Source organism: Artemia sp. Qi Xiang Cuo, chromosome 10, assembly GCF_049724085.1.
Source record: "Artemia sp. Qi Xiang Cuo chromosome 10, ASM4972408v1, whole genome shotgun sequence".
NCBI lineage: Eukaryota > Metazoa > Arthropoda > Branchiopoda > Anostraca > Artemiidae > Artemia > Artemia sp. Qi Xiang Cuo.
In genome coordinates, this window is record NC_142803.1 from 69,798,882 (window position 1) to 69,826,772 (window position 27,891).

The following is a 27,891-nucleotide window of genomic DNA, read 5'->3' on the forward strand; positions in this document are numbered from 1 at the left end:
AATGAGAAAAAATCATATATGTAAACCTCTATGAACTAAAGAATTATAAGAAACACTATATATTCATTTTATATTTATAATAATATTTATAACGATACTACTGGATAAGTTCTTGAATAATTAAATAAATGAAAATGTTTATCTTTTTCTTGTGCTTTTATAAGCACTCTAATACGATTTCTTGCATCAATTGAGTCTCTCATAATGAACAACGGGTTATTTTCCTTGTGTATTTTTTATGCTCTCTTAGGCTTGGTGCAGGGGTGGATTTTGTAGCATTAGCTTGCTGTATCATCAGTCTTAAGGGGGTTCCATAACAAGATCCCACAATCCCTTTGCTTCTTCTTCACTGAAATGAAATGCGTTCCACACATTATCATCACTATCAACAAGACCCTATAATAAAGAAAATAGCTTATTTTCAAAACATCTAAAGAACCTATTTTCAAACGGGTTGAAAAAAGTATAATTCAATTTCTCTTCTGAATTTTTTCAAAGAAAGAAAAATAAGTTACACATCAATTCTAATTTTTTCCAATGAAAATAAAAAGATTCCACTTCTCAAAGAGGTGGAAAAAAATTTTAAGTTCTGTTCTAAATATCTCGTAAAAGATAAAAAAAGGTATACTTTGATTCCGAATATTTGCTATGAAGATAAAGAGTTTACTTTAATTCAGAGTTTTCTCAAAGAAGTGAAGAAAAGTTCAAGTTATCTTCTGAAAATTTCTCAATGAAAAGAAAAAAGTTACAATTCAATCCTAATTTTCTCCAAACAAAAAAAAAAGCTTCCACTTCAATTCCTAAGTTTCTCAAAGACACAACAATTTAAAGTTCTTTTGTAAATTTTTCTGTTGAAGATAGAAAAAAGTAGTACTTTGATTGTGGATATTCTCCATCAAGATAAAAAGTTCCACTTTAATTCTGAGATTTCTCAAAGAAGGAAAGAAAAGTTCAAGTTCTCTTCTGAATTTTCTCAAAGAAAAAAAAGTTACGGATCAATTCAAATTTTTTCAAAAAATAAAAGAGTTCCACATCATTTCTGAATTTTCTCAAAGAGGTGAAAAAATAAGTAACAGATCAATTCTAATTTTTTCCAATGAAAATAAATGGTTCCACTTCAGTTCTGATTTTTTCTCAAAGAAGTGAAAAAATTTTAAGTTCTGTTTAAATTTCTCGTAAAAAAAAGAAAAAAGTTATACTTCGATTGCGAATATTCGCAATGAAGACAAAGAGTTCCATTTTAATTCAGAGTTTTTTCAAAGAAGTGAAGAAATGTTCAAGTTCTCTTCTGAAAATTTCTCAATGAGAAAAAAGTTACAATTCAATTTCAATTTTCTCCAAAGAAAATAAAAAAAAAGCTTCCACTTCAGTTCCTAATTCTCTCAAAGACACAAAAATTTAAGGTTCTGTTCTTAATTTTTCCGTTGAAGATAGAAAAAAGTCATACTTTGATTTTGAATATTCTCCATGGAGATAAAAAGTTTTCTCAAGGAAGTGAAAAAAAGTTCAAGTTCTCTTCTGAATTTTCTCAATGAAAAAAAATAAGTTAAAGATCAATTTTATTTTTCCAAAGAAAATAAAGAGATTCCACCTCAGTTCTGTTTTTTCTCAAAGAGGTGAAAAAAATTTAAAGTTCTGTTCTAAATTTTTCATTAAAGATAGAAAAAAGTTATACTTTGATTGCGAATATTCGCCATTAAGATGAAGATTTCCACTTTAATTCTAAGTTTTCTCAAAGAAGTGAATAAAAGTTCAAATTCTCTTCTGAAAATAAAAAGTTCCACTTTAATTCTGTGTTTTGTCAATAGAATGAAGAAAAGTTGAAGTTCTCTTCTGAATTTTCTCAAAGAAAAAAATAAGTTACAGATCAGTGTCAAATTTTTCCAGAGAAAATAAAAAGGTTCCACTTCAGTTCTGATTTTTCTCAAACAGGTGAAAAAATTTAAAGTTCCGTTTGAAATTTCTCGTAAAAGAAAGAAAAAGTTATACTTTGATTGTGAATATTCGCCGTAAAGATAAAGAGTTCCACTTTAATTCTGAGTTTTCTCATAGAAGTGCAAAATGTTAAAGTTCTCTTCTGAATTTTCTTAAAGAAGAGAAAAAAAGTTAGCTCAATTCTGGATTTTACCAAAGAAGAGAAAACGTTCCACTTCAGTTCTGAATTTTCTCAGATATGAAAAAAATTAAAAATTTCTGTTCTAAATTTCTCCGTAGAAAATAGAAAAGAAGTTACAGTTGAATTCTATATATTCTCCATGAAGATAGAAAAAGTTCCACTTCAATTGGAAGTTTTCTCAGAGAAGTGAAGAAAAGTACAAGTTCTCTCTTCTGAAGACAAATAGTTCTACTTTAAATTCTGACTTTTCTCGAAGAAGTGAAGAAAAGTTCAAGTTCTCTTCTGAATTTTCTCAAAGAGGTGAAAAAATTTAAAGTTCTGTTCTAAATTTCTCGTAAGAGATAGAAAAAAGTTATAATTTGATTGTGAATATTCGTCATAAAGATAGGCGAATTTTCCTCTTTAATTTTGAGTTGTCTCAAAGAAGTGCAAAAATGTTCAAGTTCTCTTCTGAATTTTTTTAAAAAAGAGAAAAAAAGTTACCTCAATTCCGAATTTTACCAAAGAAGATAGAAAAGTTCCACTTCAGTTCTGAGTTTTCTCAGATATGAAAATAAATTAAAATTTCTGTTCTGAATTTCTCCATAGAAGATAGAAAAAAAGTTACAGTTGAATCCTGTATATTCTCCATGAAGATAGAAAAAGTTCCACTTTAATTCTGAGTTTTCTCAGAGAAGTGAAGAAAAGTGCAAGTTCTCTCTTCTGAAGATAAATGGTTCCACTTTTGATTCTGAGTTTTCTCGAAGAAGTGAAGAAAGTTCAAGTTCTCTTCTGAATTTTCTCAAATAAAAAAAGTTACAGTTCAATTCTAAATTTTTCCATAGAAGTTAGAAAAAAGTTATACTTTGATTCTGAATTTTTCCTCCAAGAAGAGAAAAAGTTCTGTTTTAATTCTTTATTTTATCAAAGAAGTGAAGAAAAGTTCAAGTTCTCTTCTGAAAGTTTTCCCAGAGAAGAGAAAAGGTCCCATTTGAATTCTGAGTATTCACAACGAAGTGAAGAAACGTTCAAGTTCTCTTCTGAATTTTGTCAAAGAAAAGAAAAAAGTTATAGTCCAATTCTAATTTTTTCCAAAGAAAATAAAAATCTCCGACTTTTTAATACACATTTTAAGCGTTTGACATGCTAGCGTATCCTAAATAATGGAAATATAACAAAGTAATGCATAAGATGTTATTATTGAAATAACGACATATGGAAAATTAACATAAAAATATGTTACATACATTACTATACAGTACTAATATTATTGAGCAACTTTGGACATTTTGAATCTGTTCCATAAAATAAATCATCATGTTCGCTCTTGATGCTAGAGTTGCTCGCTTCTTTTAGTTCATAACCACTAGAATAATCATTATTCCATTTTGAATCATATACAAATTTTACTGGGGTGTCACCTACAGGTTCAATACAAGTTTCATCTTTGGTATTATTTGATTCATTGACTATATGATCATTGGTAGTAATTAATTAAAAAAAGCTTTCCGAAATAAAGTTTTTCAAAGAAAAGTAAAGGCCATTTTAAACTTAAGCTCATCAGATACAAAGACCTTTTAAAATTCAAACTCAAAACGACCAGAAATTATAATTAAAGAATAAATGAAACCCAAAAAGAACAGAAATTAAATAAACAATCATAGCAAAAACATACAAAAAGTAATAAAATAAATGAATAAATAGATCTTAAAGCGAGTAATGCTTAGATTGAATATGAAAATCAAGCTTAAAACGATAAAAAATATTTCCTATTGAAGTACAAATGAAACTTAAAACGAACAAAAATTAAATAAACAATCAATGCAAACAAACATACAATAGATATTAATGTAAATTAATAAATAAATCTTAAAACGAGTGAAACTTAAATTGAATATGCAAATCAAGCTTGAAACGAACAAAAATCACTACAAATAAGAGTTTGGGTATGACCTCCTTCTCTCACTGTAAAAGTCTAAAACGTACTGCGTCATCGGTGCTTTGCTGAAAATCAATTTTATGACAAATATTTTCTTTTGTACTTAATATTGAAAATACACATTAAAATTATAGTAACATTTTGAACTGATGAGCTTTCAGTAATTAATATCATTATACATCAAATGTTCATTTTAATTTATTAGCTCTTTTTAAATTTGTTAAAGACGAATATAGTTTCACTACAAACAAGTGTTTCTATACTGCCTCCTTTCCTAACTGTAAATAGAAACCAAAAGCCTACTGCGTCATTGGCGCTTAACTGAATTCTATTTCGACGCTCTCTGCTTTTGTCATGTAATCGGTAATGTAATACGGTAATTTAGAGCCCAAATGGCCAATATATTGAACATCAATGTTTGCTTGATTAGCAATAAGTAACGCAGGAGAATAGTCATTTATATAACGCTCGTCATCTCTTCGAAGCAGATGATATATTCTTTTCCTTGGCTTTTTACGGTTTGTACCATGAGCCAAGCAGTCAAGGATGTCATATAATTCTGTTCGTTCCTTTGTAGGACGAGGAAAGCCAAACTTACAATACGTAACCCACCTTCCTCTTTTTCTCTTATACTTTCTTTGACAGTATTTATTACAGCGGTGCACTTGATGGTCTTTGACCAGTTTGTGAAGAGTTGGACTAGTCAATCTATTTGGTATTTCACAAGTTATAATACTATTGATATACTGAATCACTTCAGACGCTGTTGATTTCCCAATAATAGGAGCATCTTCAATCCACAACATACAGTGTACATGAGGCGCACGTCGTTTCTGATACTCGATACGCCAGAAATGATCCTTAATTTTACCAAACAAAGGATTTGTCTTTGAACAAATGTCTTTGTTTCTGATACTCGATACGCCAGAAATGATCCTTAATTTTACCAAACAAAGGATTTGTCTTTGAACCACAACAGTGCTTCATGGACTTTTCTCAGATCTATTAGTGCAGTCCAAACATTCTTGTTGTAAGTAGGCTGACCATTGAAAATGACTACAAAACTATCAATGTTAAGAAGTTTTTCAGGCTGAATATCTGCATTTGCTTGCACATCAACAGGTAGATATACTATTCTCCCCTTAAGAGCGTCAACAAGTTCTGTTCTAGGTCTCTTCAATGCAGTTACTTGCCCTAATCTGACGATCGTAAGACAAGGCATTACAAATCGAATCATTGCCATTTCAAAATTATTTAAACACTTTATACATTCCGGTGTACAGTCTATATGAAGGTTATTTAATACTGATCGGGCATTCTCCTGACTTTTCAACATTTTCCCAGCACAGTAATCACAGACAAAGAATGAATCTATGACATCCTCTTTCCAACCTGTACATTGAATTAGTTGTTCTCTGTCATCTTTGGGTATGTCCTGTTGTAGGTGTTCTAAAATCGTGGCCATCATTACATCAAAACCTTTCTTATTTGAAAGGGATCTTAGACTCTTCAATTGGTATTTTGTCTTTATCTGCTCACAACTGTCACAATGCATTGGGGGGTATACATCCCTGATGTTAGCTACCTTATCAAGGCTCTCACCAAATAATTTTATTATTGTATTTTCATCCACAGAAACTCTAATATTGCTATCACCGTAAATGAAGTCTTGACTATTATTACGACAGAGTCTACTTGACACTTCTTCTGTGTAATGACTTAGTTCCTTGTACGAGCCCTCGACTTTTAGTAGATTAATATGTTGTATAATCTTACATTTTGATACTGCCTTATATACGCTATTAATGAAACAGTTCAAGACAGGAAAATGTGGAGCTAGTGCCCTTAGAGAACGCAAATAGCTCTGACATCCCTCATTTGGGCTACAGTATAACGAATGCCCATGCTTTCTTGTGTCCCTGTAATTGATTTCACAATAATCCAAGCCGCCAAGGTAGAAATTAACCACTTTGTCAGTTGAAAATTTTAATGCTATATTATTTTCAAGGATATCAAAAGAATTTGACATAATTCAATATCCGTCGGATAAAGCTTGCAGATATCAGGGTGACATTGCTAAGTAACATGCTGCCCAATTTTTGGTTTTGAATGTTTACTCAGATTGTTATAGGTGACTTCAGCCATCATAATTTCCTTGTCAGATCTAGTTTTAGAGCATTTTTCAATAGTTGTCTCGTACTTTTCAGGACAGTTTGTTCTACTACACAGAGAATTTTTTGCCAAATATTCAGTAGAACTAAAAGAACTGTTTAAAACACAGTTAGAAATGCTTTTTTCTTGAGTCGGTGTTCCAGGAATTTGTTCTAACTCATTAGTCTTACAAACACATTTACTAATAACCCTAACAGGCTCGTTTTCGCCATAATTGAAAAATATTGCTTTTCCTTCGCTGTTGATAGGTATGCTTGTATATATATATATATATTTTTATTGCTGCTACATAAACTGCAATTGCTCCTTCCAAAATTAATATACGAATTTTCTAAGAAGTACGTATATTCACTGTGTTGTCGAACATTTTCCATTGCATCTATAAACTGTTCCGCAGTTGCCAATCCATACCTTGGAAGCTTTTCGTTAAACTGACAACATTTCTTTTGGATTCTACTATGAAGCTTTGCCAAAGAATTTCTAGCCGACTTTTCAACAGCATCCGCTCTTTCAAAGAGAATTTTAATCTGTAATTTTGAATACTTTTCGTGATCCCGATAAAACATGCGTAAAATGTTTCTCAATTTCAAAAGATCAGCCTGCATTTTTGCCATCTTCTTGTATTTCTGAATGTAATTTTTCCCTTTGTCCTTATGCGTTCTTCGGTACAACCTCGCAGAGAATTTAATTTTTTCATTATAGATTTTGTCACCCCAGTAACGCTCCTTGATCTTTTGTTTGGTTGTCTCAATTTTTACTTCTCGATACACCTGGACGGTTGAATACCTTTGCTTTTGGTTTTTCTTATATTTGATGCGCTAATCTTCATCATTGTGATAACTCTCCTTGAACTTTTGTTTGGCTGTCTCAATTTTTGCATGTCTATAATCTTCATCATTGTGATACCACATCTTGCTGTTTTGTTTTGCTCTCTAAATTATTACTTCTCGATACGACTGGTCGGTTGAATAACTTTGTTTTGCTCTCTCAATTTTTACTTCTCGATACGCCTGGTCGGTTGAATACCTTTGCTTTCTTCTTTTCAAGATACTATCTCTGTTGTTTGTGTAGTAATGTTTTTTCAACTTGCGTATAGCTTGCTTTGATCTAACCATTATTCTAATCAAGAATGAGAGAATTTACATCTTTGTCGTTCTTAAGTAGTAATTATGACGTCATGGCGTAATGATTTTATTGACGTCATGGCGCAATGATATTATTTCATGACGTCATCAGAAACAACTATAATTTCGTGTTTTTCTATTCACGTCATAGCTCTAATATCCGGGTTGCAGCGGTAGCTAGCAACCTAGTAAGAGACGATCACGTCCAATGTTAAGAAATATAAAAACCCATAGCTCCTAAAAAAGGAGTCAGATCAAAACAAAAAGTACACCATTAGAACCGCCTTGTCCTATACCCCTGTATAGGAAACTTTCTGCCCCTTGGCTTGAACAGCAAGGGAAATATATTGGCTTGAAAATCACGAAAATTGACTTTAACCACGTTATTCTCCCCAAACGGGATATTTTTTTTATTTTTTTCTCTTTTTTTGTATCCAGAGATAGCTTGGCACTGGAACATCGTAGAGGGTTGTTCAATAGCTAATTTTAAAGGAAATTAATTGGGTTAAAACCCTTTTGTAACTAAAACAAATTATTTCTAAAAGAGAATAAATTTTTACAATAAAAACTGTATTTTGATGCAGTGACGTCATAATTACTATATAAGAAACGTCAAAACTGTAAATGGTCTCATTCATGAATACATAATGGTTAGATCAAAGCAAGCTACACGCAAGTTAAAAAATCAGTACTAAAAAATCAAGAAAAGTGGCAGCTACTACAACTTTCTGCCTAAACGGGATATTTTTTTCTCTTTTCTTTGTTTCCAGTATAATAAAGATCAAACTCTTCCCTATACTAAGTTGCATACGCAACTTTACTATAGTTAAGATTACAGTATTTATATTTTTTTTACATTAAAAGACGATCACTGAAATAACACACCATTCCATACATTGGACTTAGTTAGCTACTTGATTGTTTGAGTTTCGTCTCTTACTATTTAAAAGAAGAAAAAGCCATAGGCTTTTTCCTGTTTGTATTTATCTGGGTTGCAGCGGTAGCTAGCAACCTAGTAAGAGACGATCACGTCCAATGTTGAGAAATATAAAAACCCCTAACTCCTAGAAAAATAGTCAGATCAAAACAAAAAGTACACCATTAGAACCGCCTTGTCCGAAACCCCTATAAAGGAAACTTACCACCCTTTGGCTTGAATAACAAAGAAAATATATTGGCTTGAAAATCAAGAAAATTGACTTTAACCACGTTATTCTGCACAAACGGGATATTTTTTTCTTTCTTTTGTTTCCAGAGATAGCTTGGCACTGGAACATCGTAGATAGTTGTTCAATGGCTCATTTTAAAGGAAATCTCTAGATCTAGCGCCTTTTGCACTTAATTTTTTTTATTAATTATTTTTCACGAAAAACTTAATTTTGTATATACAATATTGATCAATGACGTCATAGTCGTTGGATGTAGTACATAAAGGCTCGATCATCGAATTTAAGCTGAAACTAAGTAAAGGACAATTATGCCTCCATATATTCACAGTGATGTATAAGTTACAGTATAGAACGATTTCTCTCCCATAGTAGCTGATATGTTACATTAATCCGGGTTGCAGCGGTAGCTAGCAACCTAGTAAGAGACGATCACCTCCAATGTAAAGAAATATAAAACCCCCCAACTCCTAAAAAAAGAGTCAGATCAAAACAAAAAAGTATACCATTAGAACCGCCTTGTCCGAAACCTCTATAAAGGAAACTTACCGCCCTTTGGCTTGAATAACAAAGAAAATATATTGGCTTGAAAATCAAGCAAATTGACTTTTACCACGGTATTCTCCACAAACGGGATATTTTTTTCTTTCCGCTTGATTTTTCTTCTCAGCTAGCTAGGCACTGGAAAATCATAGAGAGCTGTATAATAGCTCATTTTAAAGGAAATTGCAACATCTAGTCACTTTTGTAATTAAAAATAAAATACTTTTTAAGGTAGAATCAATTTTGTCAAAAAAATTGCATTTTTGATGTATTTTCATGCTGCAGTCTTTTCAAAGATATTTGAATTTTGAAGCAATCAAACCGTTCATGGTAATGAGCTCTATAGTAATAATAGCTACTTGTCTCAATAGTAACCGAGACTCCTGGAACCAAAATTTTCTTTTTTGGCTTAATCGCTAAAATTATTATGTAAACTGCAAAAATATCTTTGATGCCTAATCAGTAATAGTAATTTCTTAATTTAAACAACAAAAATATATGAAAATTTTATATTTAGTTTTACTTTTTGTCTCCTGAAACCAAAATTTTTTTCATCTCAGTTCAAAGTTATTATTGTATCCTGGAACCAAACTTTTTTTGGTTTGTAACCCGTAAAGTACGTATCTCCATATTATTGTCTTATAATTGCAATTATTTTAGTTTTCAGTCCAGAACCGCTAAACTTATTATGTAAACTTCAAAAATATTTATGGTGTCTAACCAATAATACTAATTTTGTAATTCAAACAAGATAAATACCTGAAAATTTAAAAATTAGTTTGTTTTTTTTATGCTAGGTTTTAGATACTCGACACGGGGTATTGTGAACTTAATAATTTTAAACCTTGAAAAAATATGGTCTCACGCGAGTGGAAAAAAAGAAAGAATAACCAAAAAAACTATTAAAATAGAGCAATCCAAATTTCTACTAATAGAGATCTTTACTACACAAAAAATAAAGCTAACATCCTAAAATATAGGAAAAGTTTATTTAAAAGAGATAAAAATGCCACCGAACGCACTAAAGCTCGAGAACGCGTAAGGATTGCTACTAAGATTTCTTGTGGTCTAGAATTTAAGAAAATGATATATGATAGAACAAAACAGAGGTATTTTACGGATCAGAGGTATCGAGAAGGGAAAATTGAGACAGCCAAACAAAAGAGCAAGGAACCGTATGACAACGATATAGATTACCGAAACAAACATAAGAAAAAAGTTGCTACCAGAATAATGGGTAGATACTGGGGTGACAAAAGCTATAATGAAAAAATTAAATTCTCTGCGAGGTTGTACCGAAGAACGCATAAGGACAAAGGGAAAAATTACATTCAGAAATACAAGAAGATGGCAAAAATGCAGGCTGATCTTTGTAAATTGAGAAACATTTTACGCATGTTTTATCGGGATCACGAAAAGTATTCAAAATTACAGATTAAAATTCTCTTTGAAAGAGCGGATGCTGTTGAAAAGTCGGCTAGAAATGCGTTGGCAAAGCTTCATAGCAATATCCAAAAGAAATGTTGTCAGTTTAATGAAAAGCTTCCAAGGCATGGACTGGCAACTGCGGAACAGTTTATAGATACAATGGAAAATGTTCGACAACACAGTGAATATACAGAGGCGTACTTCTTAGAAAGTTCGTATATTAATGTTGGAAGGAGCAATTGCAGTTTATGTAGCAGCAATAAAAATATATATACAAGCATACCTATCAACAGCGAAGGAAAAGCAATGTTTTTCAATTATGGCGAAAACGAGCCTGTTAGGGTTATTAGTATATGTGTTTGTAAGACTAATGATTTAGAACAAATTCCTGGAACACCGACTCAAGAAAAAAGTATTTCGAACTGTGTTTTAAACAGTTCTTTTAGTTCTATTGAATATTTGGCAAAAAATGCTCTGTGTAGTAGAACAAACTGTCTTGAAAAGTTACAATAAAGTTACATAAAGGATCGATCATCGGACATAGCTGAAGCCTAGTAAATGACAATCCACGGCACATAGCAAATAAGAGTTTAGATAATGCAAGCATCTTTTGAAAAGTTTACTTGTCTCAAGTATAGTGCCACACTAAGGTTTGTCTCTTACTATTCCAACTAAGAAAAAGCCATAAGCTTTTTCCTGTTTGTAATCCAGATTACAGCGATAGCTAGTAATTACAATAGTGATTAATTTGATTTTGCAAAGAAGGTATTACGTCAGAAACTTACATGGTAGCATAAGTAAGCTACAAGTTAGAAAAAACCTCCCCCGAGAGTTGAACTCAGATCGTAAGTCTGTGGTAGCTAGCAACCAAGTAAGATACGATTATTCTATAATAATTTGTCAGGGGAGACAAAATCTTAATAATTTATCAGGGCAGGGTGCGAAATATTTCCCCCTCACCATATCTGAGAAAAACCTAGATCTGACTATATGAAAGAGCCTGGTATTAATAAACAACATAACTCAACTATGTCTTAACGCAACGTAACTGAATGGATGTAGATGAGTTTCTGACTCTAAATAGATTATCAAATTTATTGAAATTATTATCAGTTTTTGTTATGGCTGATTTTTTTAAACGTTGCTTTCTTAGATTAACATTCATTATAGGCTTATTGAAGTTAGTAGCTCTTAAGTATATTTTGGAGTCTTCAGTCTGTATTACTCTTTTCCTCACATTATGGCAGTAGTGTCAGTTTGACGTCATTTTATTTATGAAGCAGTAACATCATTTCTCCTATAAACATCATAGTCTGGGGAAAATTATGACGTCATTTTTTTATACAAATCTTGCGATTGCCTGTAAATGATTAATTACTTTATAAAGCATCTAAGACATTATGAATAAGACACGCTCAACAACACTTTTTGCTAGCACAACCCTGAATAAGGAAAATAATTCAAGAGCACAAGAAGAAGAACTGATGGAAGTTGACTGGAAAGGTGGTGGAGGTACAACTCAAACTAGCTCTGCCACCAACCCAAGTCCTTTTTGAGATAAACAAGAAGACACTTGGAATAATTCTGGCAAATTATCTGGAGGTTGTTCAAAATATTGTTGTGTTAGCAAACACATTCTACGCAAGAGCACTCTATTTAGCACCTCACCATCCTCAAGTCTTAAAAATTACAAAAGAACCAAACCCATAGTGGAAAATTATGTCGAGTGGTTACTACAGCGTATTACTATAAAAAAAGATGAGACTTTGATAGGTCCAGATGCAATTACAAATTTAAAATACAAATTTGGCTGCTTACCCTTGATCTTGGAAGATTTTGAAAAATGTAGAAATAAAATTGCAGGTAAAGGCAAATATATTTGATTTTTTGATATTTGATTTTTCAATAAATTTGGGTTTTAGTTTTCAGAAACAAGAATGTTCACGTTTAAAATAGATCTGATTTTATAAGCCTGAGAGGATGATAAGTCTTAGGCAACTTGCCATAAATGATAGAATAAAATCACTGATATCAATCTATGGAAACGGTTAGCGAAGTCAAGAAGATTTTGTGACTTGGCTTGGATTTGAGTCTTAGGTGTTTTTGTCTTGTTTGCAATTTTGGACTTTTCTGAGCTAGATTTTCTAGCCTTTCGTAGGTGCATGTTGTCTGAAACCTATGATTTGGGATTATTGGTTAACTATTTCTCACTATTCTGAACTAGGTTTCATAGCTTTTCATAAGTGTATGTTCTATGAAAACCATGATGAACTTTAATCCTTTTTGGGAGGTGGGGGATGATTCAAGGCCTCATTTTGTACATTTTTGCATATTTTTTTAAAGAAAGTTGGGTTATAGTTTTCAGAAATATGAAAATCACAGTTTAAAATACATCTAATCTTATTAATAACATTTGATTTTTTCATAATAAATTGGGTTTTCAGTTTCAAGAAATACGAAAATCCACGTTTAAAATACATATGATTTTGTTGATAATTTTAGATTTTTTAAAATAAAGTTAGGTTTTAATTTTCGGAAAAAAGAACACCCAAGTTTAAAACACATGTGGCTCTATTGATGATGTTGGATTTTTAAATAAAGTTGGGTTTTAATGTTTAGACATGAAAACGCCCATGTTTAAAATGCGTATGATTTTATTAATAGTCTCTAATTTTTCTTTAAATATAGTTGGGTTTTAGTTTTCAGAAATAAGAACATCAACGTTTAAAGTACATCTGATTTTATTAATGATATTCGATTTTCTAATACAGTTGGGTTTCATTGTTCAGAAATAAGAAAATCCATGTTTAAAATACATCCGATTTCATTAATAATATTTGATTTTTTTAATAAAGTTAGGTTTTAGCTGTCGGATATATGAGTAAACACATTTATAATACATGTGGTTTTGTTAACGTAACTTGATTTTAAAAAAATTAAAGTTGGGTTGTGGTTTTTAAAAATACGACCACACGTGTTTCAAAATACATGTGATTTCATCATTAATATTTGATTTTTCTAATAAAAGTGGGATTTAATTTTAGGAAAAATGAACATCCACGTTTAAAATACATATGATTTTATCAAATCAAATTGTGATTTTAAAATACTTGATTTCTTAATAAAGTTGGGTTTTAGTTTTCAGAAACATGAACATCTGATTTTATTAATTATTAAATTATTAATTATTATTATTATTAATATAAGATTTTATTATTATTAAAATACATCTGATTTTATTAATAGTATTTGATATTTTAATAAAAGGAAATTTAAAAGGAAATTAATTGGGTTAAAAATTTACATTAAAAGACGAGCATTGGAATAATATAATAAGGAACGAACTCTTGTCTGTACTAACTTTTATAGGTAATCCGGGTTGCATCGGTAGCTAGCAACCTAGTAAGAGACGATCACGTCCAATGTTAAGAAATTATAATAAAGAACGACCTCTTGCCTATACTAAATTTTATACGCCATCCGGGTTGCAGCGGTAGCTAGCAACCTAGTAAGAGACGATCACGTCCAATGTTAATAAATATAAAAACCCATAGTTCCTAACAGAGGAGTCAGATCAAAACAAAAAGTATACCATTAGAACCGCCTTGTCCGAAACCCATGTATAGGAAACTTTCTGTCCCTTGGCTTGAACAGCAAGGGAAATATATTGACTTGAAAATCAAGAAAAGTGGCAGCTACTACAACATTCTGCCTAAACGGGATATTTTTTTTTTTTTTTTATTTTTTATTTTGTATCCAGAGATAGCTTGGCACTGGAACATCGTAGAGAGTTGTTCAATGGCTCATTTTAAAGGAAATTAATTGGGTTAAAAATCTATAGTAATTAAAATAAATTATTTCTAAAAGAGAATAAATTTTTCCACCAAAAACTGCATTTTTGATGTCTTTTCACACTGCAGTCTTTTTACATTAAAAAACAAACTTTCGTCCATAGTAATTGAAGTACTTAATGATTAATATTAGTCATGTTAAAGATTGATCAATTTTATACTAAAGAACGACATCTAGTCCATGTTAACTGAAATATAAATAGGGACTATGTAATTTTCATCGGTATCATATTTACATTAAAGGACCATCATTGGAATAACACACCATTGCATTGGACTTTGTTTAGCTAGTTGATTCGTTTTAGGTTCGTCTCTTACTATTTCAAAGATGAAAAAGCCGCAGGCTTTTTCCTGTTTGTAATCAGGTTGTTTAGAACACAGAGTGTGAGTAATCTTACTAATGATTACAATAAACTGAAACCTAGTCCAGGTTGCAGCGATAGCTAGCAACCTAGTAAGAGACGATCACGTCCAATGTTAAGAAATATAAAAATCCATAACTCCTGAAAAAGATTCAGATCAAAATTATAATTGCATTAAGGAACGAACTCTACCCCATTGTAACTGAAGTAATAAAATTATATTAAAAGACAATCATTGGAATAACAAATCCGGATTGCAGCAGTAGCTAGCAACCTAGTAAGAGACGATCACGTCCAATATTAAGAAATATAAAAACCATTAACTCCTAAAAACAGAGTAAGATCAAAACCAAAAGTAAACCTATAGAACCACCTTGTCCGAAACCCCTGTATAGGAATTATAATAAAGAGCGACCTCTTGCCTATACTGAATTTTATAGGCCACTTAACTATCGTAAAGGATAGTACAGTTATATTTAAGGTCAATATTTTAATATTTTCCATTAAAAGACGATCATTGGAATGAAACCTCATTACATAAATTTGATTTAGTTAGCTACTTGATTGTTTGAGGCTAGTCTCTTACTATTTCAAAGAAGAAAAAGTCGTAGGCTTTTTCCTGTTTGTAATAAATTAGAAAGAGTTCTACCTTTAAAATGAGTTTTATATAAAGGACCGATATATTTCATCATAATCCGGGTTGCAGCAGTAGCTAGCAACCTAGTAAGAGACGGTCACGCCCCATAGTAAAAGCTAAAGTAACCCATAACTCCTGAAAAAAGATTCAGATAGAAACAAAAAGTACACTATTAGAACCGTCGTGTCCAAAACTTCTATATATGTTATCCAGGTTGCAGCAGTAGCTAGCAACCTAGTAAGAGACGATCAAGTCCAATGTTAAGAAATATAAAAACCCATAACTCCTAAAAAACTCCTAAAAATTGATCAGATCAAAACAAAAGTACATCATTAGAACCACCTTGTCTGAAATCCTACTAGATAAATAATGAATATGGTCATAGTTGTATTAGAGCTAGGACGTGAATAAAAAACACGACATTATATTGTTATTTCTGAAGACGTCATGAAATAATATCGTTACACCATGACGTCATGAAATAAGATCATTACGCCATGACGTCATGATTACTATATAAAAGGCCACAAAGAATCAATGGTCTCATTCATGGTTACATAAAGATTAAATCGAAGCAAGCTACACGCAAGTTAAAAAAACAGTACTACACAAAAAACAGAGATAGCATCTTGAAAAGAGAAAATAAAAGGTATTCAACCGACCAGGCGTATCGAGAAGTAAAAATTGAGAGAGCAACACAAAACAGCATGGAGTGTTATCACAATGATGAAGATTATAGACATGCAAAAATTGATAGTGACAAAAAGCGTTATTATAATGATGAATTTTATAGACATGCAAAAATCGAGACAGCCAAACAAAAGAGCAGGGAACGGTATGATAATGATATCCGGGTTGCAGCGGTAGCTAGCAACCTAGTAAGAGACGATCAAGCCCCATAGTAAAACCTAAAGTAACCAATAACTCCTGAAAAAAGATTCAGATCAAAACAAGTCCACTATTAGAACCGCCTTGTCCAAAACTTCTATATAGAAAACTTACCGTTCTTTGGCTTGAATAACAAAGAAAATATATTGGCTTGAAAATGAAGAAAATTGACTTTAACTACGATACTCTGCTCAAATGGCATCTTCTTTTCTTTCCGCTTTTTCTTCCTCCTCAGCTAGCTGGGCACTGGAAAATCATAGAGAGCTGTATAACAGCCCATTTTAGAGGAAATTGCTACATCTAGTCACTTTAGTAATTAAAAATAAAATACTTTTAAAAGTAGAATCAATTTTGTCAAACAACTGTATTTTTGATGTATTTTCAAAATGTAGTCTTTTCAAAGATATTTAAATTTTGAAGCAATCAAACAGTTTATGGTAATTTATAATAAAGATCGAACTCTTCCCTATACTAACTTGCATACGCAACTTCACTATAGTTAAGATTACAGTATTTATATTTTTACATTAAAAGACGATCACTGAAATAACAAACCATTCCATATATAGGACTTAGTTAGCTACTTGATTGTTTGAGTTTCGTCTCTTACTATTTAAAAGAAGAAAAAGCCGTAGGCTTTTTCCTGTTTTTATTTATAGTTAAAAAACGAACTCAAGTCCAAGGACACTGAACACTGTGGTTCATTCATATTATCTTCATTATTTTAGCTAGAATGTAAATAAACAAGTTTCTTTTTTAAATTTTAAGTTGAAAAGATAGTGCTTTTAATTCAACTTATTAAAAGTTCCCCCCAACGGGGAATCGAACCCCCTTCTTTCAGGTAACAAGTGGGCATACTTACCATTAGACTATCGAAGACTTACAAAATAAAAGTTACATATAAGATATGATAATAATTTTTTAATCCGGGTTACATAAAGGCTTGATCATCGAATTTTTACATTAAAGAACGAACTTTAGTCCATAGTTTTATAATAAAGAACGAATATTTTACCGATTATCTACTAATAACCATATATGACGTAATAAGTGACATGACGTAATATCTAAAACCTATTGTGTACTAATAACCATATATGACTTAATGAGCGACGTGACGTAAAAATTGAAAAAACTAATTTTTATTTTTAAAGCTATGACGACATTCATTATTTATCTAGTAGGGTTTCAGACAAGGTAGTTCTAATGATGTACTTTTGTTTTGATCTTACTCTATTTTTAGGAGTTTTGGGTTTTTATATTTCTTAGCATGGGACTGATCGTCTCTTACTAGGTTGCTAGCTACTGCTGCAATCCAAATTATAAGAGGCAGCCTGGCCGAGTGGTCCAAGACACTGGTGTTAGCCACCAGTCTCTTCGGAGGCGTGGGTTCAAATCTTACCGCTGGTATACGATTATGTTTGAAAGACTGCAGTGTGAAAAGACATCAAAAATGCAGATTTGGTGGAAAAATTTATTCTCTTTTAGAAATAATTTATTTTAGTTACTATAGATTTTTAACCCAATTAATTTCCTTTAAAATGAGCTATTGAACAACCCTCTACGATGTTCCAGTGCCAAGCTATCTGTGGAAAAGAAAAAGAAAAGAGAAAAAATATCCCGTTTGGGGAGAATAACGTGGTTAAAGTCAATTTTCTTGATTTTCAAGCCAATATATTTCCCTTGCTGTTCAAGCCAAGGGACAGAAAGTTTCATATACAGGGGTTTCGGACAAGGCGGTTCTAATAGTGTACTTTTTGTTTTGATCTGACTCTTTTGTTAGGAACTATGGGTTTTTATATTTCTTAACATTGGACGTGATCGTCTCTTACTAGGTTGCTAGCTACCGCTGCAACCCAGAAAAACGAATTATATTAAAAATATTTTCTTTTCCAGCTCTTACAGCATTGAAAACAAAAATATAATTACAGTGGATAAGTTATTGAACTGATGGATCTTTCAACAATTAATATCATTATACATCAAATATTCAGTTTGATGTTGTTTATACTTTCCAATACTGTTAGAGACCCATATAGTTTTCAGTAAAGCACCAATGACGCAGTAGATTTTAGACTTTCACAGTGAGAGAAAGATGTCATATCCAAACTCTTGTTTATTATGATTTTTGTTCGTTACAAGCTAGATTTACATATTCAATTTAAGTTTCACTCGTTTTAAGGTGTATTTATTAATTTACATCAATATCTATTGTATGTTTGTTTGCACTGATTGTTTATTTAATTTCTATTCGTTTTAAGTTTCATTTAAACTTCAATAGGAAAAATTTTTTTTTTTCGTTTTAAACTTGATATTCACATTCAATCTAATCATTACTCGCTTTAAGATCTATTTATTCATTTATATTATTACTTGTTGTATGTTTTTGCTATACTTGTTTATTTAATTTCTGTTCGTTTTGGGTTTCATTTATTCTTTAATATTAATTTCTGGTCGTTTTGAGTTTGAATTTTAAAATGTATTTGTATCTGTTGAGCTTAATTTTAAAATGGCCTTTACTTTTATTTGAAAAACTTATTTTTCGTAGTTTTTTTTTAATAAGTTTTTCTTTCTTTTTGATTGCAAAAAATATCAAGTTTTTAAATATTCCTTATTTCAAAATCAAACTTAAAAAAAAATCAAATATTCATTAAAGTATCAAAACTGGTATCAAAGTAACAATATCAAAGTGAAAAAATGGGTTTATGTAAACCTCGGAGTTTTATTATCTGATGTTTGAACTATTTTTAATAAAATTGCAATCTCAAAAATTTTATCGGATGGGTTTGGGAAAAAAGGGCGTGTGAGGACTAATTAAGCTTCTATCTCTTTTGACTCTTTAAAAGTGAACTAGAACTTCCTATTTTCGATCAAATGAGCCCTCTCTAAAGTTTATACGAGTATCCCTTCTATAAGAACCATATATATCCCCAGAAGATAACTTACAACGCTTGTCTCTGGGCCCTGGGGGGTCGTGTTGACCCTGGAGTTTTAATATCTGATTGTTGAATTATTTTTAACAAAATTGTCAACTCAAATTTTTATCGGATGGGTTGGCGTGAAGGTTGTTCATTGACTATTTTTTCAATATTTTCTGAACAGATTGTCATAGGTCAATGCTCTACGTTTGTATTGCTTCATTGATTTTAAATAACTAATTTTTTCAAATGATTAACTAGTTATGAAACGAAATATTACACATATTATGTTTTTACAATATTGTCGACCCCGGAGTTTTCCTTATCTGACCCTTGATTTTTTTTTAACAAAATGGCTACCTCAAAATTTTTATCTGATGTATTTGGGGGGGGGAAGGCGTGAGGGAGGGGATAGTTGCCCTTCGATCACTTTTGACTCTTAAAAACTGAACTAGAACTTCCAATTTCCAATCAAATGAGCCCTCTCTGAAGTTTATATGGGAATGCCTTCCAAAACAGCTATATATGCCCCCCGGGTATAACTTATTAATTAGTATATATAATTATTATAACTAATGATTAATTAGTTATAAAACGAATTATATTACAAATATTTTGTTTGTACAACATGTGTCGACCGCGGAGTTTTCATTATCTGACTTTTGAACTTTCTTTTTTTAACAAAATGGCTACCTCAAAATTTTTTTATCTGATGTATTTTGTGGAAAAAGGGCGTGGGGGGGGGGTAGTTGCCCTTTTGTCATTTTTGACTCTTAAAAGCTAGACTAGAACTTCCAATTTCCAATCAAATGAGCCCTCTCTGAAGTTTATACGAGAATCCCTTCCTGCCCACGGGCGCTGGGGTGTTTTGTCGACACCAGAGATTTGTTATTTAACTATTTTTAACAAAAATTGTATTTTTAACCCTTGAATATAAAGCACCTCTGGGAGGAAAATAATAAAAAAAATATTGAAGCTATATAAGATTTATTTAATCATTTATGTTTGCACCAGTTATCTTTATGTTTGTAAGATAGTTAATTTTAATTTCTGTTCTTGCGGGGTTTTGTATATTCTTTAACAGTAATTTCTGGTCTTTTGAGTTTTAACTATTATAGGAATTAATTTCTGTTGGTCCTCAGTTCAATATGACTCTTTACTTTTCTTAGAAAACTTATTTTTACGCAAGGTTTTTTTTATTAATAATAATAAAACATTGAAGCTTTATGGCCTTTGCTATAGACAACTTAATTACATGCCTCTGATGAATTAAACGTGAATTTTTTCACGCAACAATGAATGGATCGAAGACACAGCTGCAAAAGACAGTAGTTAGGGTATTTCGTTTACTGACGCAGAAAGAAGAGGATTGTTTTGATTAGATCATATTTTATATTTTTTGTGCCACACTAATTTGGCATTTACTGCAAAGTATGTGTTTTACCCTTATTTCAAGTATGGTAGTAATTTTTTGTATTGTAGGTTTTTCAGTTTGAGAGAAATTCTGGGAGTAATTGGATAGGAAATTCTTTATCTAGTTCTTATTAGTGCATTTTGATGTGTCGTAACGTCCCTTCGAAATTTCTTGAAACTTTTAACTTTCTTTCCATACAAAACTTTACCTTATTAAAGTCTTTGGGGTGGGGCAGCGTAGTTGGCATAAAGAAGAAAACTTCAGCGTAGACAGTAGGAGAGAGGGAGGATGAGATCTTTGAACTATTTTTAAAAAAAGCTATCTCATAGTTCTTATCGGATAGGTTTGATGAAAAAAGGGCGTGGAGGGGGAGGGCTAGGTGCCCTCCAATCTCTTTTGACTCTTGAAAACTGAACTAGAACTTTCAGTTTCCAATCAAATGACCCCTCTTTGAAGTTAATATGAGCGTCCCTTCTATAAGACCCATATATGCCCCCAGGGCATAACTTACAACGCCAGCCTCCGGGCCCTGGTGGAGTGTGTCAACATTGGAATTTTTGTTATATGATCTTTGAACAATTTTTGACAAAATAGCTATCTTAAAATTTTTATGGGATGCATTTGGGAACAAAGAGTTTGGAGGAGGGGGGAAGCTGACTACCCTCCAATATCTTTTGACGCATAAAAAGTGAACTAGAACTTTCAATTTCTAATCAAATGAGCCCTCTCTCAAGTTCCAAATATTACAAGAAATGTTGATAAAATCCAAGTCCATTGTTCATTAGTTGATAGTTCAATCGTTAATGGAGCTAGATCTGATATAATATGGACATTTGCACCTAATACTGAACCAGGTTGTTTAATTGTAGAAATTCCTAAAGAAAGACAATATCTCTTAATAAATCGAAAAGAGTTTATTAATTTTTTGAAAATGACAATTACTGATCAATTAGGTAGACTTATCGATTTTAATGTTGAGAATGTTGGTTATGTATTGGATTTGAAAAAAGTTTAATGAAATTAAAAAAGTTTTAGTTAATCATTTTCTCTTATAAAATTTTTACTATAATAAATGTTGATTAATAAAAAACAATTGCTATAAGACAATACAGTAGTGGTATTGGCAGTTTCTTTAAGAATATAGCTAACTCGAAATTATTCAAGACTTCCCTGAAAAATATAAAAGATGGAGCTTTATCAGTGTATAATAATATGATTACACCTCGATTAGAGTTAGTAACAAATAGAGGTGTTGAATATGGTAAAGAATTCATCGATTTACAGAGATAAGAATTAGATGATGTATCTAAAAATAAAAAATCGATGAAAGAAGCTATTGGAAATAATAAAGTATATAGATAGAAGAGGTATATAGAATAATAAAAGTATATAAAATAATAAGGTATATAGATAGAAGAGGTCGACATCTCTTAAATACGTTGATTACAGGTAAGGGATTAAAAATTTTAAAATGAAAAATTATTTAATAAATTTCTTCTCTATATAAACGGAGGTCTCAATTTGATCTCAAATGAACCCAATTTCTAATCAAATGCCCCAGGGCATAACTCATAACCCTTGCCCCTGAATACTGTGAGGGGAGTGTTCTGCTCAAACATTTAATTTCCAGAACTTTCAACTAAGTTGAACAAAATGGCTATATAAAAATTTGGATTGGATGTGTTTGGGGTAATGGTGGGCGTGGAAGGGGTGTCAGTTGCCTTAGAATCACTTTCGACTAATAGAAAGGGAACTAGTCATTTAAATTTCTAATCGACTGAGCCCTTTCTGAAATTTCTACGACAGAGTTGTCTATACAAAACCTTATGTGCCCCGGGGCATAACTTATAACCCTTGCCCTGAGGGCTGTGGGGGAGTTGTCATCGTCTAAGACCTAATTTCCAGAACTTAAAACTAAGTTTAATAAAATGATTATCACAAAATTTTGATTGGATGTGTTTGGGGAATAGGTGGGCTTGAGAGTGGGGTTAGTTGCCCTCCCACCACTTTCGACTATTAAAAAAGGCACTAGCCCTTTTAATTTCCAATCGAATTAGCCTTTTTTGAAGTTTCTACGACAACACCTTCTATAAAAACCTTATATGCCCCTAGGGTATAACTTAAAACCCTTGCCTTGAGGGTTGTGAGGGAGTGTCCTCCTCAAAAGCATATTTTCTATCTGGAAATCAACTAAGCTGATCAAAATGGTTATATCAAAATTTTGATTGGATGCGTTTGGGGAAATGATGGGCGTGGGGAAGGCTAGTTGCCCTCCAATCATTTTTGACTTTTAAAAACGGCACTAGCCCTTGGAATTTCCAATCGAATGAGCCTGTTCTGAAGTTGCTACGACAACACCTTCTATAAAAACCTTATATGCCCACAGGCATAACTTAAAACCCTTGTCCTGAGGGTTGTGGGGGACTGTCCTTCTCAAAACATATTTTCTATCTGGAAATCAACTCCGCTGAACAAAATGGCTATCTCAAAATTTTGATTGGATGTGTTTGGGGGATTGATGGGCGTGGGGGAGGGCTAGTTGCCCTCCAATCACTTTCGACTATTAAAAACGGCACTAGAACTGTCGATTTCAAATCGAGAGTTCCGATCGAATAACCTACTTTTTTTTACTGAATTTTTGGACTTGGAAAAATATTCAACTTTTTTTTACGAATCTTAAAACTACATGAAATATGCTTGCGGCTGTATCAATCGTACTCTCTGCTTGCTCTTACATCGGAAGCGGCTTTCCCAGTGGTACTCTATGGTGGGTTATCGAGAAAACCTAGTTTATTACATGTAGTAAATCAGAAATTATCATCCATTGGAGGGATGAACACCTGCATCATATTTTAAAGAAAAGTGAAAATGAATTTATCCAGGAAAGTGTGTACACATGATAAAGTCATCGTTGCCTTGAATGCTGACAAAGAGATATATTTGAACTATGAAACAAGTAGTAGTGGAGATCTTATTGGGAATGTATGTCTATGTTGTCATGACAGTGAGGTGTTAAATTCCTTTGGGGTGCCCAAGAATTTCCATCACGCAAATGGTGGATAGGTGAAAGTATCATTTCCAGAGAAGTTAGTACTCAAAGAGAATGCCAACATAAAAAAAATTGTTGATGAAGAGCGACAACTTCTAGCTAATGGTTCTGGTAACATGTTACCCATTGATAGATAGCATTCTCATCTTTCAAGTGTTAGCATTCGAATGGAAACAAAAGGAAATAGAAGACATGCATACTGCTGCACAAGCATCATAAATCCTATTTTGTCTACGTGTCAGAACTGTTACCTCTGTAAAAATAATGTGATAATAGACAATGAAATCGCTGTCCAAATAAAAAGGGCATTGGCAGACAATATCACTAATGAATATTAAGATACATTAATGGAGAATAAAGCACAAGTGAACATTATTACTAACAATGATCATATGGTCAATAAATCAAATAATACCAAAGATGAATCGTGTATTGAACCTGTAGGTGACACCCCAGTAAAAATTGTATATGACTCGAACTTCAATAATGATTATTCAAGTGGTTATGAACTGAGAGAAGCGAGTAACTCTAGTATCAAGAGAGAACATGATGATTTATTTTATGGAACAGATTCAAAATGTCCAAAGTTTCTCAATAATATTAACAATGTATAATAATGTATGTAACATATTTTTATGTTAATATTCTACATGTCGTTATTTCAATAAAAACGTTTTATGCATTATTTTGTTATATTTCCATTATTTTTAGGATACGCTAGGATGTCAAACGGTTAGAAAGTTTATTAAAAAGTCGGAATTTTTTTTTCTTTGGAAAAAATTAGAATTGGACTATAGCTTTTTTCTTTTCTTTGAACAAAATTCAGAAGAGAACTTGAAAGTTTCTTCACTTCGTTGTAGAAACTCAGAATTAAATTGGAACCTTTTCTCTTCTCTGGGAAAACATTCAGAAGAGAACTTGAACTTTTCTTCACTTCTTTGAGAAAATACAGAATTAAAGCAGAACTTTTTCTCTTCTTGGGGGAAAAATTCAGAATCGAAGTATATCTTTTTTCTAATTTCTATGAACAAATTTAGAATTGAACTGTAACTTTTTTTTGAGAAAATTCAGAAGAGAACTTGAACTTTTCTTCACTTCTTCGAGAAAACTCAGAATTAAAACTGGAACTATTTATATTCAGAAGAGAGAACTTGCACTTTTCTTCACTTCTCTCAGAAAACTCAGAATTAAAGTGGAACTTTTTCTATGTTCATGGAGAATACACAGAATTCAACTGTAACTTCTTTTCTATCTTCTACGGAGGAATTTAGAACAGAAATTTTTAATTTTTTCATATCTGAGAAAATTAAGAACTGAAGTGGAACTTTTTTATCTTCTTTGGTAAAATTCAGACTTGAGCTTACTTTTTTTCTATTCTTTAAGAAAATTCAGAAGAGAACTTGAACATTTTTGCACTTCTTTGAGAAAACTCAGAATTAAAGGGGAACTCCCTATCTTTATGGCGAATATTTACATTCAAAGTATAACTTTTTTCCATCTTTTACGAGAAATTTAGAACGGAGCTTTAAATTTTTTTTACCTATTTGAGAAAAATCAGAACTGAACTGGAACCTTTTTATTTTCTCTAGAAAAAATTAGAATTGATCTGTAACTTATTTTTTTTTTCTTTGAGAAAATTCAGAAGAGAACTTGAACTTTTCTTCACTTCTTCGAGAAAAGTCAAAATTTAAAGTGGAACAACTTATCTTCAGAAGAAAGAACTTGCACTTTTCTTCACTTTTCTGAGAAAACTCCGAATTAAAGTGGAAATTTTTCTATCTTCATGGAGAATATACAGAATTCAACTGTAACTTCTTTTCTATTTTCTCCGGAAAAATTTAGAACAGAAAATTTAATTTTTTTTCATATCTGAGAAAATTCAGAACTGAAGTGGAACTTTTTCTCTTCTTCGGTAAAATTCAGAATTGAGCTAACTTTTTTTTTCTTCTTTAAGAAAATTAAGAAGGAGACTTGAACATTTTGCACTTCTTTGAGAAAACTCAGAATTAAAGTGAAACTCTTTATCTTTATGGCGAATATTCACAATCAAAGTATAACTTTTTCTATCTTCTACGAGAAATTTAGAACAGAACTTTAAATTTTTTCATCTCTGAGAAAAATCAGAACTGAAGTTGAACCTTTTTATTTTCTCTAGAAGAAATTAGAATTGATCTGTAACTTATTTTTTTCTCTGGGAAAATTCAGAAGAGAATTTGATCCTTTCTTCACTATATTGAAAAAACTCAGAATTAACATGGAACTTTTCATCTTCAGAAGAGAACTTGAACTTTTCTTCACTTCTTTGAGAAGACTCAGAATTAAAGTGGAACTCTTTATCTTAATGGCGAATATTGGCAATCAAAGTATAACTTTTTTGATCTTTAATGAGAAATTTAAAACAGAACTTAAAATTTTTAAATTTTTATCTCCATGGAGAATATTCACAATCAAAGTATGACTTTTTTCTATCTTCAACAGAAAAATTTAGAATAGAACTTTAAATTTTTGTGTCTTTGAGAGAATTAGGAACTGAAGTGGAAGCTTTTTTTTATTTTAGTTGGAGAAAATTAGAATTGAACTTCAACTTCTTTCTTTTCATTGAGAAATTTTCAAAAGAGAACTTGAACTTTTCTTCACTTCTTTGAGAAAAGTCTGAATTAAAGTGGAACTCTTTATCTTCATTGCGAATATTCGCAATCGAAGTCTAACATTTTTCTATCTTTTACGAGAAATTTAAACAGAACTTTAAATTTTTTTCACCTCTTTGAGAAAAAATCAGATCTGAAGTGGAACCTTTTTATTTTCATTGGAAAAAATTAGAATTGATCTGCAACTTATTTCTTCACCTCTTTGAGAAAATTCAGAAATGATGAGGAACCCTTTTATTTTTTTTTTAAATCAGAATCGATCCGTAACTTTTTTTCTTTGTGAAAATTCAGAAGAGAACTTGTTTGAATTTTTCTTCACTTCTTTGAGAAAACTCTGAATTAAAGTAGAACTCTTTATCTTCATTGAGAATATTCGCAATCAAAGTTTAACTTTTTTCTATCTTTTACGAAATATTTAGAACAGAACTTTAATTTTTTCTTCACCTCTTCCAGAAAAATTAGAACTGAAGTGGAAACTTTTTATTTTCATTGCAAAAAATTAGAATTGATCTGTAATTTTTTTTTTGAGAAAATTCAGAAGAGAACTTGAATTATACTTTTTTCAACCCTTTTAAAAATAGGTTATTTAGAGACCTATTGAAAACAAAGAATCTGAAACAAGACGATATGCATTGTTATATTATGCAAGGAACTATCTTGTAGTATCGTTATAAATATTATTAAAAATATGAAAATTAATATATAGTGTTTCTTATAATTCTTTAGTTCATAGGGTTTTACATATATGATTTTTTTTCTCATTCACTAGTAATAGATCATCTATTGTATAAACGGGCTTATAAGCCAGGTCAAACGTAACTTATCAAATTAATAATAAAAAAAGTGTTTTTTTTTAGATTTCAAATAAAATTATATGACTTTAAAGGGGCTTTCATCTTTTTGAAAATATGGTAAATTTTCACATGTTGGTGTCTTTTGATTTTGTTTTAAGAGTTTCGGTTAGTATTGAGTCGGATCGTTCCTTACTTACAGTTCGTTACCATGAACTGTTTGAACAAAGAACATTCTTCCAAAAAGTGTTTTTTTCTCTTTTGTCCCCCTCCACCCCTCTTCTTCTTCAACGATTAGCCCATGAGTTAATACACACACAACTAGCTGATTAAAAATTATTAGGGAAAAAAAGAATAGGTGAATGCAATAACATAAAATGTGACGAGAAGTATCTAAGCCCCTTAGGTTCTCATTAATTTTACCATCTGTAGTATATTTTCATTGCGACATTGTAAGTACATTATAAACTTGAATTAAAAAAAAATGGGGTTATTATGGATTTTCATTTATGTAGAATTGAAATAGTTTTTTTTTGGCACCCTCAGCACCTCTTTCCTACCCACCCACAATGACCCTAATTCCTAATACACAAAACTATAAAGGCACTTACGTCAGAAATTGCATGTAGCTCATTAGAAATGCCCTGCCTATAATATAGGGCTACGTATGCGATTATAGTTCCCCTCACCATGTTCAAAGATCTGATTAGGTCCATATCAGTGGCGTCAGTCCTTGCATCGAGCTTTGATCGCTTTTGGTCAGGCAGACTTCGAGCATCAATCTCCTGGAATAAAAATTAGTTTTCAGTTTTTTTTGCCAGGTAAGTGTCTCAGGTAACTTATAGGTATATAGGTTTAAACACGTT

General features: G+C 31.5%; 1 long non-coding RNA gene across 1 annotated transcript; it reads right to left on the minus strand.

Moving 5' to 3' along the window:
• Nucleotides 1–92: 92 nt before the first annotated feature.
• On the minus strand, nt 93–27,891 carry LOC148948106 (uncharacterized). Its single transcript, XR_016142282.1, has 2 exons — nt 27,637–27,891; nt 93–396 (listed from the first exon to the last, which is right to left on the minus strand). It is a non-coding gene; the product is annotated as an uncharacterized LOC148948106 (long non-coding RNA).